At 42.2% G+C, this 12,792-nt stretch overlaps 7 non-coding genes across 7 annotated transcripts; all 7 read left to right on the forward strand.

Moving 5' to 3' along the window:
* The first annotated feature begins 1,461 nt into the window (after positions 1 to 1,461).
* Positions 1,462 to 1,543, forward strand: trnas-aga (transfer RNA serine (anticodon AGA)). Its single transcript has one exon. It is a non-coding gene; the product is annotated as a tRNA-Ser (tRNA).
* A 3,720-nt stretch (positions 1,544 to 5,263) lies between these two features.
* On the forward strand, positions 5,264 to 5,336 carry trnak-uuu (transfer RNA lysine (anticodon UUU)). The gene has a single exon. It is a non-coding gene; the product is annotated as a tRNA-Lys (tRNA).
* Positions 5,337 to 5,458: 122 nt separating this feature from the next.
* Positions 5,459 to 5,540, forward strand: trnas-aga (transfer RNA serine (anticodon AGA)). Its single transcript has one exon. It is a non-coding gene; the product is annotated as a tRNA-Ser (tRNA).
* A 2,670-nt stretch (positions 5,541 to 8,210) lies between these two features.
* On the forward strand, positions 8,211 to 8,292 carry trnas-aga (transfer RNA serine (anticodon AGA)). The gene has a single exon. It is a non-coding gene; the product is annotated as a tRNA-Ser (tRNA).
* A 946-nt stretch (positions 8,293 to 9,238) lies between these two features.
* On the forward strand, positions 9,239 to 9,311 carry trnak-uuu (transfer RNA lysine (anticodon UUU)). The gene has a single exon. It is a non-coding gene; the product is annotated as a tRNA-Lys (tRNA).
* Positions 9,312 to 9,433: 122 nt separating this feature from the next.
* On the forward strand, positions 9,434 to 9,515 carry trnas-aga (transfer RNA serine (anticodon AGA)). The gene has a single exon. It is a non-coding gene; the product is annotated as a tRNA-Ser (tRNA).
* Positions 9,516 to 11,919: 2,404 nt separating this feature from the next.
* trnas-aga (transfer RNA serine (anticodon AGA)) lies at positions 11,920 to 12,001 on the forward strand. The gene has a single exon. It is a non-coding gene; the product is annotated as a tRNA-Ser (tRNA).
* The last annotated feature ends 791 nt before the right edge of the window (positions 12,002 to 12,792 follow it).

The following is a 12,792-nucleotide window of genomic DNA, read 5'->3' on the forward strand; positions in this document are numbered from 1 at the left end:
AACAAAATCTATTTGTTTCCATGATAAACCAGCCTTATTGCATAAGTCATGTTTTCCAGCTTCTAGTCATTTATTGTGCATGCTACCTTATATTTTCCAGTTGTTATTTTACTTTAATAAAATTGAGATATGTCATGCATGGGATTGGTACCATAAGGTTTAACCAAAATCTAAATGTAGATATCAGCAATATTATTTTGCATTAAGTTATGTTTTGCATAAACACTTGCTGTTAACATTAATATTTGCAAGCCTCCAAGCTTGGTAGCAAATCTACGCATGATTCCATGGTAAACCAGAGATATTGCATTAGTTGTTTTCCAGATTCTTGTCATTTATTGTACATGCTACCTTATATTTTTTAGTTTTCAGCTCATCAACCTCGGTTTTGCATATTCTAAACTAGCTAGCTCTGGCTGCTACATTCCCAGAGTTAGCAAACGTTAGTCTGTTAACATGGATATTTGCAAGCCTCCTCCAAGCACAAACATCACATACCTGTTGCATTTCACCATCCACTTATTTAGCTGCTGTCGCATCCCTTGACATGCCATCTCCTTTAACCTCCTTCTTTTTCTATTTTTAGCCCCCGACCGCTTTTTTGCTTCATTCATCTTTTTCGAGTTTCAACGATAACGCACTCCTGTGCTGCTCCTCAGCGCTCACGCGCGCGCCCCCGCCCGCTCGCGATACCCTTCTATGTCAAAATAAATTCAATGATGGAATATTATGAGGGCACCGACGCCTACTCTAGCCTGTTAGTCCTCTAAAATGTATATAACTTTTTTTATATTTAACTTGTATAAATTTTATATAAATGTATATAACTTATAAAAAATAAAAAAAAAATGTAACCATCGCTTTGGCGCCCTCATGATGCGGCGCCCCTATGCGCCGCATATAGCGCATACCCACTTTTTGCGCCACTGGCTACAAACAACTGCGCCTTTGACACAAGTTTACAATAACGATAGGAGCACGGCAAGTCAACAGCATTGAAGCGTGTGAAGAGGCTTTCCAGACAAGTAGCAGTGAGTATTTGTTCTTTTTCCTAGCATTATTTTCCTTTAATTACTATTATCATCAGTCTACTAGGCTGCATTCCCACTAATTAGCAAATATATTTTGACATAGCAGACGTTTTGACGGCCATTCTGAATCTTCGAAGAAGGAAACGCAAAGCATTGGAGGACACTCTTTTTTCTGCGCCAATACGATTCATTTTGCTGTGCGTTCCCACGCAGCACGCACGCTTCTCGAGCAAGAGCCCGGATAGCTCAGTCGGTAGAGCATCAGACTTTTAATCTGAGGGTCCAGAGTTCAAGTTCCTGTTCGGGTGAACGAGCCTCTTTTTGTGGAGCGGTACGTTTTGTTGTTGAGTTCTTGCTGATCTACACTGGCCTCGGGCAGCGACGCTGCAAGGCACCAATCCACAAACGACGTGCCCCTTTTAGCCAGCTTGTAGTCGTGGCCTAATGGTTAAGGCGATGGACTAGAAATCCATTGGGGTCTCCCCGCGCAGGTTCGAATCCTACCGACTACGTTGACAGCATGCGCCTGCTTTAGTTTGTAACCTTCTGGAGGCCTAGCTTAAACTTTATAAAAGGAAAAACAGAATCCTTTTCTTTTCAGTGACTTCTTCTCCAGAGTCACTGTTACAGGATTACCCTTGAAAAGAGTTATGTTGGTAAGAAACAGTTTTGTCTGCAAGCTAAAGATGACAAGGCCCCTTTGTATTCAAGGACACGTCAGGTAGACTGGTAGCTCGCCGTGATCGTATAGTGGTTAGTACTCTGCGTTGTGGCCGCAGCAACCCAGGTTTGAATCCGGGTCACGGCAAGATTTTCTGGGTGCCATTGAAATTGAGCTCCATGTCGCCACCTGTCCTCACCCCGTCCTTCAGACTACTCTTTTTGTGCACGGCGCGTGCCCTTGATGTGCTCTGGATGTTCGAGTGAATTGAAACTGGGACCTTCTTTGAAAGCACGAGCTCTCAGGTTCGAACCCTTAGAGAAAAGACTGAAAATGAAATGCTCCTATTTATGTGGGAAGAATCTTGCTTCAGAGAGAATATGGTGCGTGTATATTTTCTAATCGCTAGGTGTCAGTACACTCGCTGGCTGTTACCTAGAGTGCCGCGGGCTTGCTATTTGCTACAAACAGGGGCGCAACTACCCAGTGTTAGAGGGGTATGCAGCAACAATTTTGGCGCCCCCCCAATACACACACACATATCATATATATATATATATATATATATATATATATATATATATATATATATATATATATATATTAACAATGTTAACAAATAATAAAAAGTTACAGAATAAACAGTTACAAACATACACATATACACATACATACACACACACACACACACACACACACATATATATATATATATATATATATATATATATATATATATATATATATATAATCATATTGTGTGTAGCTGTCATTTGTATCAAAATGATCATCCATCAAATCTTCCTTATCCCAGAAAATGTTCTTTTTTTCTTTGCAAATCCCTGTACTTGTGACAATGACAACAATGATGACATAAATTATGTCAGTGAACAAAAAAAAAAAAAAACAGAAACAGATTTTGTCCAAGTGGTCAACAAAAGCCTCGTTGCTGTTTGCCACTTGATCATACATATTATATAGCACAGATCTTTAAGGAGAGAGAGAGATGTGACCCTAAATACAGCTTCCATGTCACCCAGCAGATGTAACTATAGCTTGTATGTCTGATAGCACAGCTAACATGAACATACATGAATGGTAAAACAAAATCTATTTGTTTCCATGATAAACCAGCCTTATTGCATAAGTCATGTTTTCCAGCTTCTAGTCATTTATTGTGCATGCTACCTTATATTTTCCAGTTGTTATTTTACTTTAATAAAATTGAGATATGTCATGCATGGGATTGGTACCATAAGGTTTAACCAAAATCTAAATGTAGATATCAGCAATATTATTTTGCATTAAGTTAGCAAACACTTGCTGTTAACATTAATATTTGCAAGCCTCCAAGCTTGGTAGCAAATCTACGCATGATTCCATGGTAAACCAGAGATATTGCATTAGTTGTTTTCCAGATTCTTGTCATTTATTGTACATGCTACCTTATATTTTTTAGTTTTCAGCTCATCAACCTCGGTTTTGCATATTCTAAACTAGCTAGCTCTGGCTGCTACATTCCCAGAGTTAGCAAACGTTAGTCTGTTAACATGAATATTTGCAAGCCTCCTCCAAGCACAAACATCACATACCTGTTGCATTTCACCATCCACTTATTTAGCTGCTGTCGCATCCCTTGACATGCCATCTCCTTTAACCTCCTTCTTTTTCTATTTTTAGCCCCCGACCGCTTTTTTGCTTCATTCATCTTTTTCGAGTTTCAACGATAACGCACTCCTGTGCTGCTCCTCAGCGCTCACGCGCGCGCCCCCGCCCGCTCGCGATACCCTTCTATGTCAAAATAAATTCAATGATGGAATATTATGAGGGCACCGACGCCTACTCTAGCCTGTTAGTCCTCTAAAATTTATATAACTTTTTTTATATTTAACTTGTATAAATTTTATATAAATGTATATAACTTGTAAAAAAAAAAAAAAAATTTAACCATCGCTTTGGCGCCCTCATGATGCGGCGCCTCTATGCGCCGCATATAGCGCATACCCACTTTTTGCGCCACTGGCTACAAACAACTGCGCCTTTGACACAAGTTTACAATAACGATAGGAGCGCAGCAAGTCAACAGCATTGAAGCTTGTGAAGAGGCTTTCCAGACAAGTAGCAGTGAGTATTTGTTCTTTTTCCTAGCATTATTTTCCTTTAATTACTATTATCATCAGTCTACTAGGCTGCATTCCCACTAATTAGCAAATATATTTTGACATAGCAGACGTTTTGACGGCCATTCTGAATCTTCGAAGAAGGAAACGCAAAGCATTGGAGGACACTCTTTTTTCTGCGCCAATACGATTAATTTTGCTGTGCGTTCCCACGCAGCACGCACGCTTCTCGAGCAAGAGCCTGGATAGCTAAGTCGGTAGAGCATCAGACTTTTAATCTGAGGGTCCAGGGTTCAAGTCCCTGTTCGGGCGAACGAGCGTCTTTTTGTGGAGCGGTACGTTTTGTTGTTGAGTTCTTGCTGATCTACACTGGCCTCGGGCAGCGACGCTGCAAGGCACCAATCCACAAACGACGTGCCCCTTTCAGCCATCTTGTAGTCGTGGCTGAGTGGTTAAGGCGATGGACTAGAAATCCATTTGGCTCTCCCCGCGCAGGTTCGAATCCTACCGACTACGTTGACAGCATGCGCCTGCTTTAGTTGGTAACCTTCTGGAGGCCTAGCTTAAACTTTATAAAAGGAAAAACAGAATCCTTTTCTTTTCAGTGACTTCTTCTCCAGAGTCACTGTTACAGGATTACCCTTGAAAAGAGTTATGTTGGTAAGAAACAGTTTTGTCTGCAAGCTAAAGATGACAAGGCCCCATTGTATTCAAGGACACGTCAGGTAGACTGGTAGTTCGCCGTGATCGTATAGTGGTTAGTACTCTGCGTTGTGGCTGCAGCAACCCCGGTTCGAATCTGGGTCACGGCAAGATTTTCTGGGTGCCATTGAAATTGAGCTCCATGTCGCCACCTGTCCTTCAGACTACTCTTTTTGTGCACGGCGCGTGCCCTTGATGTGCTCTGGATGTTCGAGTGAATTGAAACTGGGACCTTCTTTGAAAGCACGAGCTCTCAGGTTCGAACCCTTAGAGAAAAGACTGAAAACGAAATGCTCCTATTTATGTGGGAAGAATCTTGCTTCAGAGAGAATATGGTGCGTGTATATTTTCTAATCGCTAGGTGTCAGTAAATTCGCTGGCTGTTACCTAGAGTGCCGCGGGCTTGCTATTTGCTACGAACAACTGCGCCTTTGACACAAGTTTACAATAACGATAAGAGCGCGGCAAGTCAACAGCATTGAAGCGTGTGAAGAGGCTTTCCAGACAAGTAGCAGTGAGTTTTTGTTCTTTTTCCTGGCATTATTTTCCTTTAATTACTATTATCATCAGTCTAATAGGCTGCATTCCCACTAATTTGCAAATATATTTTGACATAGCAGACGTTTTGACGGCCATTCTGAATCTTCGAACAAGGAAACGCAATGCATTGGAGGACACTCTTTTTTCTGCGCCAATACGATTCATTTTGCTGTGCGTTCCGACGCAGCACGCACACTTCTCGAGCAAGAGCCCGGATAGCTCAGTCGGTAGAGCATCAGACTTTTAATCTGAGGGTCCAGAGTTCAAGTCCCTGTTCGGGCGAACGAGCGTCTTTTTGTGGAGCTGTACGTTTTGTTGTTGAGTTCTTGATGATCTACACTGGCCTCCGGCAGCGACGCTGCAAGGCACCAATCCACAAACGACATGCCCCTTTCAGCCAGCTTGTAGTCGTGGCCGAGTGGGTAAGGCGATGGACTAGAAATACATTGGGGTCTCCCCGCGCAGGTTCGAATCCTACCGACTACGTAGACAGCATGCGCGTGCTTTAGTTTGTAACCTTCTGGAGGCCTAGCTTAAACTTTATAAAAGGAAAAACAGAATCCTTTTCTTTTCAGTGACTTCTTCTCCAGAGTCACTGTTACAGGATTACCCTTGAAAAGAGTTATGTTGGTAAGAAACAGTTTTGTCTGCAAGCTAAAGATGACAAGGCCCCTTTGTATTCAAGGACACGTCAGGTAGACTGGTAGCTCGCCGTGATCGTATAGTGGTTAGTACTCTGCGTTGTGGCCGCAGTAACCCCGGTTTGAATTCGGGTCACGGCAAGATTTTCTGGGTGCCATTGAAATTGAGCTCCATGTCACCACCTCTCCTCACCCCGTTCTTCAGACTTCTCTTTTTGTGCACGGCGCGTGCCCTGGATGTGCTCTGGATGTTCGAGTGAATTGAAACTGGGACCTTCTTTGAAAGCACAAGCTCTCAGGTTCGAACCCTTAGAGAAAAGATTGAAAACGAAACGCTCCTATTTATTTCGGAAGAATCTTGCTTCAGAGAGAATATGGTGCGTGTATATTTTCTAATCGCTAGGTGTCAGTACACTCGCTGGCTGTTACCTAGAGTGCCGCGGGCTTGCTATTTGCTACAAACAGGGGCGCAACTACCCAGTGTTAGAGGGGTATGCAGCAACAATTTTGGCGCCCCCCCAATACACACACACATATCATATATATATATATATATATATATATATATATATATATATATATTAACAATGTTAACAAATAATAAAAAGTTACAGAATAAACAGTTACAACATACACATATACACATACATACACACACACACACACACATATATATATATATATATATATATATATATATAATAATCATATTGTGTGTAGCTGTCATTTGTATCAAAATGATCAGCCATCAAATCTTCCTTATCCCAGAAAATGTTCTTTTTTTCTTTGCAAATCCCTGTACTTGTGACAATGACAACAATGATGACATAAATTATGTCAGTGAAAAAAAAAAAAAAAAACAGAAACAGATTTTGTCCAAGTGGTCAACAAAAGCCTCGTTGCTGTTTGCCACTTGATCATACATATTATATAGCACAGATCTTTAAAGAGAGAGAGAGATGTGACCCTAAATACAGCTTCCATGTCACCCAGCAGATGTAACTATAGCTTGTATGTCTGATAGCACAGCTAACATGAACATACATGAATGGTAAAACAAAATCTATTTGTTTCCATGATAAACCAGCCTTATTGCATAAGTCATGTTTTCCAGCTTCTAGTCATTTATTGTGCATGCTACCTTATATTTTCCAGTTGTTATTTTACTTTAATAAAATTGAGATATGTCATGCATGGGATTGGTACCATAAGGTTTAACCAAAATCTAAATGTAGATATCAGCAATATTATTTTGCATTAAGTTCTGTTTTGCATAAACACTTGCTGTTAACATTAATATTTGCAAGCCTCCAAGCTTGGTAGCAAATCTACGCATGATTCCATGGTAAACCAGAGATATTGCATTAGTTGTTTTCCAGATTCTTGTCATTTATTGTACATGCTACCTTATATTTTTTAGTTTTCAGCTCATCAACCTCGGTTTTGCATATTCTAAACTAGCTAGCTCTGGCTGCTACATTCCCAGAGTTAGCAAACGTTAGTCTGTTAACATGGATATTTGCAAGCCTCCTCCAAGCACAAACATCACATACCTGTTGCATTTCACCATCCACTTATTTAGCTGCTGTCGCATCCCTTGACATGCCATCTCCTTTAACCTCCTTCTTTTTCTATTTTTAGCCCCCGACCGCTTTTTTGCTTCATTCATCTTTTTCGAGTTTCAACGATAACGCACTCCTGTGCTGCTCCTCAGCGCTCACGCGCGCGCCCCCGCCCGCTCGCGATACCCTTCTATGTCAAAATAAATTCAATGATGGAATATTATGAGGGCACCGACGCCTACTCTAGCCTGTTAGTCCTCTAAAATTTATATAACTTTTTTTATATTTAACTTGTATAAATTTTATATAAATGTATATAACTTATAAAAAAAAAAAAAAAATGTAACCATCGCTTTGGCGCCCTCATGATGCGGTGCCCCTATGCGCCGCATATAGCGCATACCCACTTTTTGCGCCACTGGCTACAAACAACTGCGCCTTTGACACAAGTTTACAATAACGATAGGAGCGCGGCAAGTCAACAGCATTGAAGCGTGTGAAGAGGCTTTCCAGACAAGTAGCAGTGAGTATTTGTTCTTTTTCCTAGCATTATTTTCCTTTAATTACTATTATCATCAGTCTACTAGGCTGCATTCCCACTAATTAGCAAATATATTTTGACATAGCAGACGTTTTGACGGCCATTCTGAATCTTCGAAGAAGGAAACGCAAAGCATTGGAGGACACTCTTTTTTCTGCGCCAATACGATTCATTTTGCTGTGCGTTCCCACGCAGCACGCACGCTTCTCAAGCAAGAGCCCGGATAGCTCAGTCGGTAGAGCATCAGACTTTTAATCTGAGGGTCCAGAGTTCAAGTCCCTGTTCGGGTGAACGAGCCTCTTTTAGTGGAGCGGTACGTTTTGTTGTTGAGTTCTTGCTGATCTACACTGGCCTCGGGCAGCGACGCTGCAAGGCACCAATCCACAAACGACGTGCCCCTTTCAGCCAGCTTGTAGTCGTGGCCGAGTGGTTAAGGCGATGGACTAGAAATCCATTGGGGTCTCCCCGCACAGGTTCGAATCCTGCCGACTACGTTGACAGCATGAGCCTGCTTTAGTGTGTAACCTTCTGGAGGCCTAGCTTAAACTTTATAAAAGGAAAAAAAGAATCCTTTTCTTTTCAGTGACTTCTTCTCCAGAGTCACTGTTACAGGATTACCCTTGAAAAGAGTTATGTTGGTAAGAAACAGTTTTCTCTGCAAGCTAAAGATGACAAGGCCCCTTTGTATTCAGGGACCCGTCGGGTAGACCTGTAGCTCGCAGTGATCGTATAGTGGTTAGTACTCTGCGTTGTGGCCGCAGCAACCCCGGTTCGAATCCGGGTCACGGCAAGATTTTCTGTGTGCCATTGAAATTGAGCTCCATGTCGCCACCTGTCCTCACCCCGTCTTTCAGACTACTCTTTTTGTGCACGGCGCGTGCCCTTGATGTGCTCTGGATGTTCGAGTGAATTGAAACTGGGACCTTCTTTGAAAGCACGAGCTCTCAGGTTCAAACCCTTAGAGAAAAGACTGAAAACGAAATGCTCCTATTTATTTCGGAAGAATCTTGCTTCAGAGAGAATATGGTGCGTGTATATTTTCTAATCGCTAGGTGTCAGTACACTCGCTGGCTGTTACCTAGAGTGCCGCGGGCTTGCTATTTGCTACAAACAACTGCGCCTTTGACACAAGTTTGCAATAACGATAAGAGCGCGGCAAGTCAACAGCATTGAAGCGTGTGAAGAGGCTTTCCAGACAAGTAGCAGTGAGTTTTTGTTCTTTTTCCTAGCATTATTTTCCATTAATTACTATTATCATCAGTCTACTAGGCTGCATTCCCACTAATTTGCAAATATATTTTGACATAGCAGACGTTTTGACGGCCATTCTGAATCTTCGAAGAAGGAAACGCAATGCATTGGAGGACACTCTTTTTTCTGCGCCAATACGATTCATTTTGCTGTGCGTTCCGACGCAACACGCACACTTCTCGAGCAAGAGCCCGGATAGCTCAGTCGGTAGAGCATCAGACTTTTAATCTGAGGGTCTAGGGTTCAAGTCCCTGTTCGGGCGAACGAGCGTCTTTTTGTGGAGCGGTACGTTTTGTTGTTGAGTTCTTGCTGATCTACACTGACCTCGGGCAGCGACGCTGCAAGGCACCAATCCACAAACGACGTGCCCCTTTCAGCCAGCTTGTAGTCGTGGCCGAGTGGTTAAGGCGATGGACTAGAAATCCATTGGGGTCTCCCCGCGCAGATTCGAATCCTACCGACTACGTTGACAGCGTGCGCCTGCTTTAGTTTGTAACCTTCTGGAGGCCTAGCTTAAACTTTATAAAAGGAAAAACAGAATCCTTTTCTTTTCAGTGACTTCTTCTCCAGAGTCACTGTTACAGGATTACCCTTGAAAAGAGTTATGTTGGTAAGAAACAGTTTTGTCTGCAAGCTAAAGATGACAAGGCCCCTTTGTATTCAAGAACACGTCAGGTAGACTGGTAGCTCGCCGTGATCGTATAGTGGTTAGTACTCTGCGTTGTGGCCGCAGCAACCACGGTTCGAATCCGGTTCACGGCAAGATTTTCTGGGTGCCATTGAAATTGAGCTCCATGTCACCACCTCTCCTCACCCCGTCCTTCAGACTACTCTTTTTGTGCACGGCGCGTGCCCTTGATGTGCTCTGGATGTTCGAGTGAATTGAAACTGGGACCTTCTTTGAAAGCACAAGCTCTCAGGTTCGAACCCTTAGAGAAAAGATTGAAAACGAAACGCTCCTATTTATTTCGGAAGAATCTTGCTTCAGAGAGAATATGGTGCGTGTATATTTTCTAATCGCTAGGTGTCAGTACACTCGCTGGCTGTTACCTAGAGTGCCGCGGGCTTGCTATTAGCTGTCATTTGTATCAAAATGATCATCCATCAAATCTTCCTTATCCCAGAAAATGTTCTTTTTTTCTTTGCAAATCCCTGTACTTGTGACAATGACAACAATGATGACATAAATTATGTCAGTGAACAAAAAAAAAAAAACAGAAACAGATTTTGTCCAAGTGGTCAACAAAAGCCTCGTTGCTGTTTGCCACTTGATCATACATATTATATAGCACAGATCTTTAAAGAGAGAGAGAGATGTGACCCAAAATACAGCTTCCATGTCACCCAGCAGATGTAACTATAGCTTGTATGTCTGATAGCACAGCTAACATGAACATACATGAATGGTAAAACAAAATCTATTTGTTTCCATGATAAACCAGCCTTATTACATAAGTCATGTTTTCCAGCTTCTAGCCATTTATTGTGCATGCTACCTTATATTTTCCAGTTTTTATTTTACTTTAATAAAATTGAGATATGTCATGCATGGGATTGGTACCATAAGGTTTAACCAAAATCTAAATGTAGATATCAGCAATATTATTTTGCATTAAGTTCTGTTTTGCATAAACACTTGCTGTTAACATTAATATTTGCAAGCCTCCAAGCTTGGTAGCAAATCTACGCATGATTCCATGGTAAACCAGAGATATTGCATTAGTTGTTTTCCAGATTCTTGTCATTTATTGTACATGCTACCTTATATTTTTTAGTTTTCAGCTCATCAACCTCGGTTTTGCATATTCTAAACTAGCTAGCTCTGGCTGCTACATTCCCAGAGTTAGCAAACGTTAGTCTGTTAACATGAATATTTGCAAGCCTCCTCCAAGCACAAACATCACATACCTGTTGCATTTCACCATCCACTTATTTAGCTGCTGTCGCATCCCTTGACATGCCATCTCCTTTAACCTCCTTCTTTTTCTATTTTTAGCCCCCGACCGCTTTTTTGCTTCATTCATCTTTTTCGAGTTTCAACGATATCGCACTCCTGTGCTGCTCCTCAGCGCTCACGCGCGCGCCCCCGCCCGCTCGCGATACCCTTCTATGTCAAAATAAATTCAATGATGGAATATTATGAGGGCACCGACGCCTACTCTAGCCTGTTAGTCCTCTAAAATTTATATAACTTTTTTTATATTTAACTTGTATAAATTTTATATAAATGTATATAACTTATAAAAAATTTAAAAAAATGTAACCATCGCTTTGGCGCCCTCATGATGCGGCGCCCCTATGCGCCGCATATAGCGCATACCCACTTTTTGCGCCACTGGCTACAAACAACTGCGCCTTTGAGACAAGTTTACAATAACGATAGGAGCGCGGCAAGTCAACAGCATTGAAGCGTGTGAAGAGGCTTTCCAGACAAGTAGCAGTGAGTATTTGTTCTTTTTCCTAGCATTATTTTCCTTTAATTACTATTATCATCAGTCTACTAGGCTGCATTCCCACTAATTAGCAAATATATTTTGACATAGCAGACGTTTTGACGGCCATTCTGAATCTTCGAAGAAGGAAACGCAAAGCATTGGAGGACACTCTTTTTTCTGCGCCAATACGATTCATTTTGCTGTGCGTTCCCACGCAGCGCGCACGCTTCTCGAGCAAGAGCCCGGATAGCTCAGTCGGTAGAGCATCAGACTTTTAATCTGAGGGTCCAGAGTTCAAGTCCCTGTTCGGGTGAACGAGCCTCTTTTTGTGGAGCGGTACGTTTTGTTGTTGAGTTCTTGCTGATCTACACTGGCCTCGGGCAGCGACGCTGCAAGGCAGCAATCCACAAACGACGTGCCCCTTTCAGCCAGCTTGTAGTCGTGGCCGAGTGGTTAAGGCGATGGACTAGAAATCCATTGGGGTCTCCCCACGCAGGTTCGAATCCTACCGACTACGTTGACAGCATGCGCCTGCTTTAGTTTGTAACCTTCTGGAGGCCTAGCTTAAACTTTATAAAAGGAAAAACAGAATCCTTTTCTTTCAGTGACTTCTTCTCCAGAGTCACTGTTATAGGATTTCCCTTGAAAAGAGTTATGTTGGTAAGAAACAGTTTTGTCTGCAAGCTAAAGATGAAAAGGCCCCTTTGTATTTAAGGACACGTCAGGTAGACTGGTAGCTCGCCGTGATCGTATAGTGGTTAGTACTCTGCGTTGTGGCTGCAGCAACCCCGGTTCGAATCCGGGTCACGGACAGATTTTCTGGGTGCCATTGAAATTGAGCTCCATGTCGCCACCTGTCCTTCAGACTACTCTTTTTGTGCACGGCGTGTGCCCTTGATGTGCTCTGGATGTTCGAGTGAATTGAAACTGGGACCTTCTTTGAAAGCACGAGCTCTCAGGTTCGAACCCTTAGAGAAAAGACTGAAAACGAAATGCTCCTATTTATGTGGGAAGAATCTTGCTTCAGAGAGAATATGGTGCGTGTATATTTTCTAATCGCTAGGTGTCAGTACACTCGCTGGCTGTTACCTAGAGTGCCGCGGGCTTGCTATTTGCTACAAACAACTGCGCCTTTGACACAAGTTTACAATAACGATAAGAGCGCGGCAAGTCAACAGCATTGAAGCGTGTGAAGAGGCTTTCCAGACAAGTAGCAGTGAGTTTTTGTTCTTTTTCCTAGCATTATTTTCCTTTAATTACTATTATCATCAGTCTAATAGGCTGCATTCCCACTAATTTGCAAATATA

This window comes from Siphateles boraxobius, unplaced genomic scaffold (genome assembly GCF_051911475.1).
Source record: "Siphateles boraxobius isolate OS27281-9 unplaced genomic scaffold, OSU_SipBor_1 6, whole genome shotgun sequence".
Classification (NCBI taxonomy): Eukaryota; Metazoa; Chordata; class Actinopteri; order Cypriniformes; family Leuciscidae; genus Siphateles; species Siphateles boraxobius.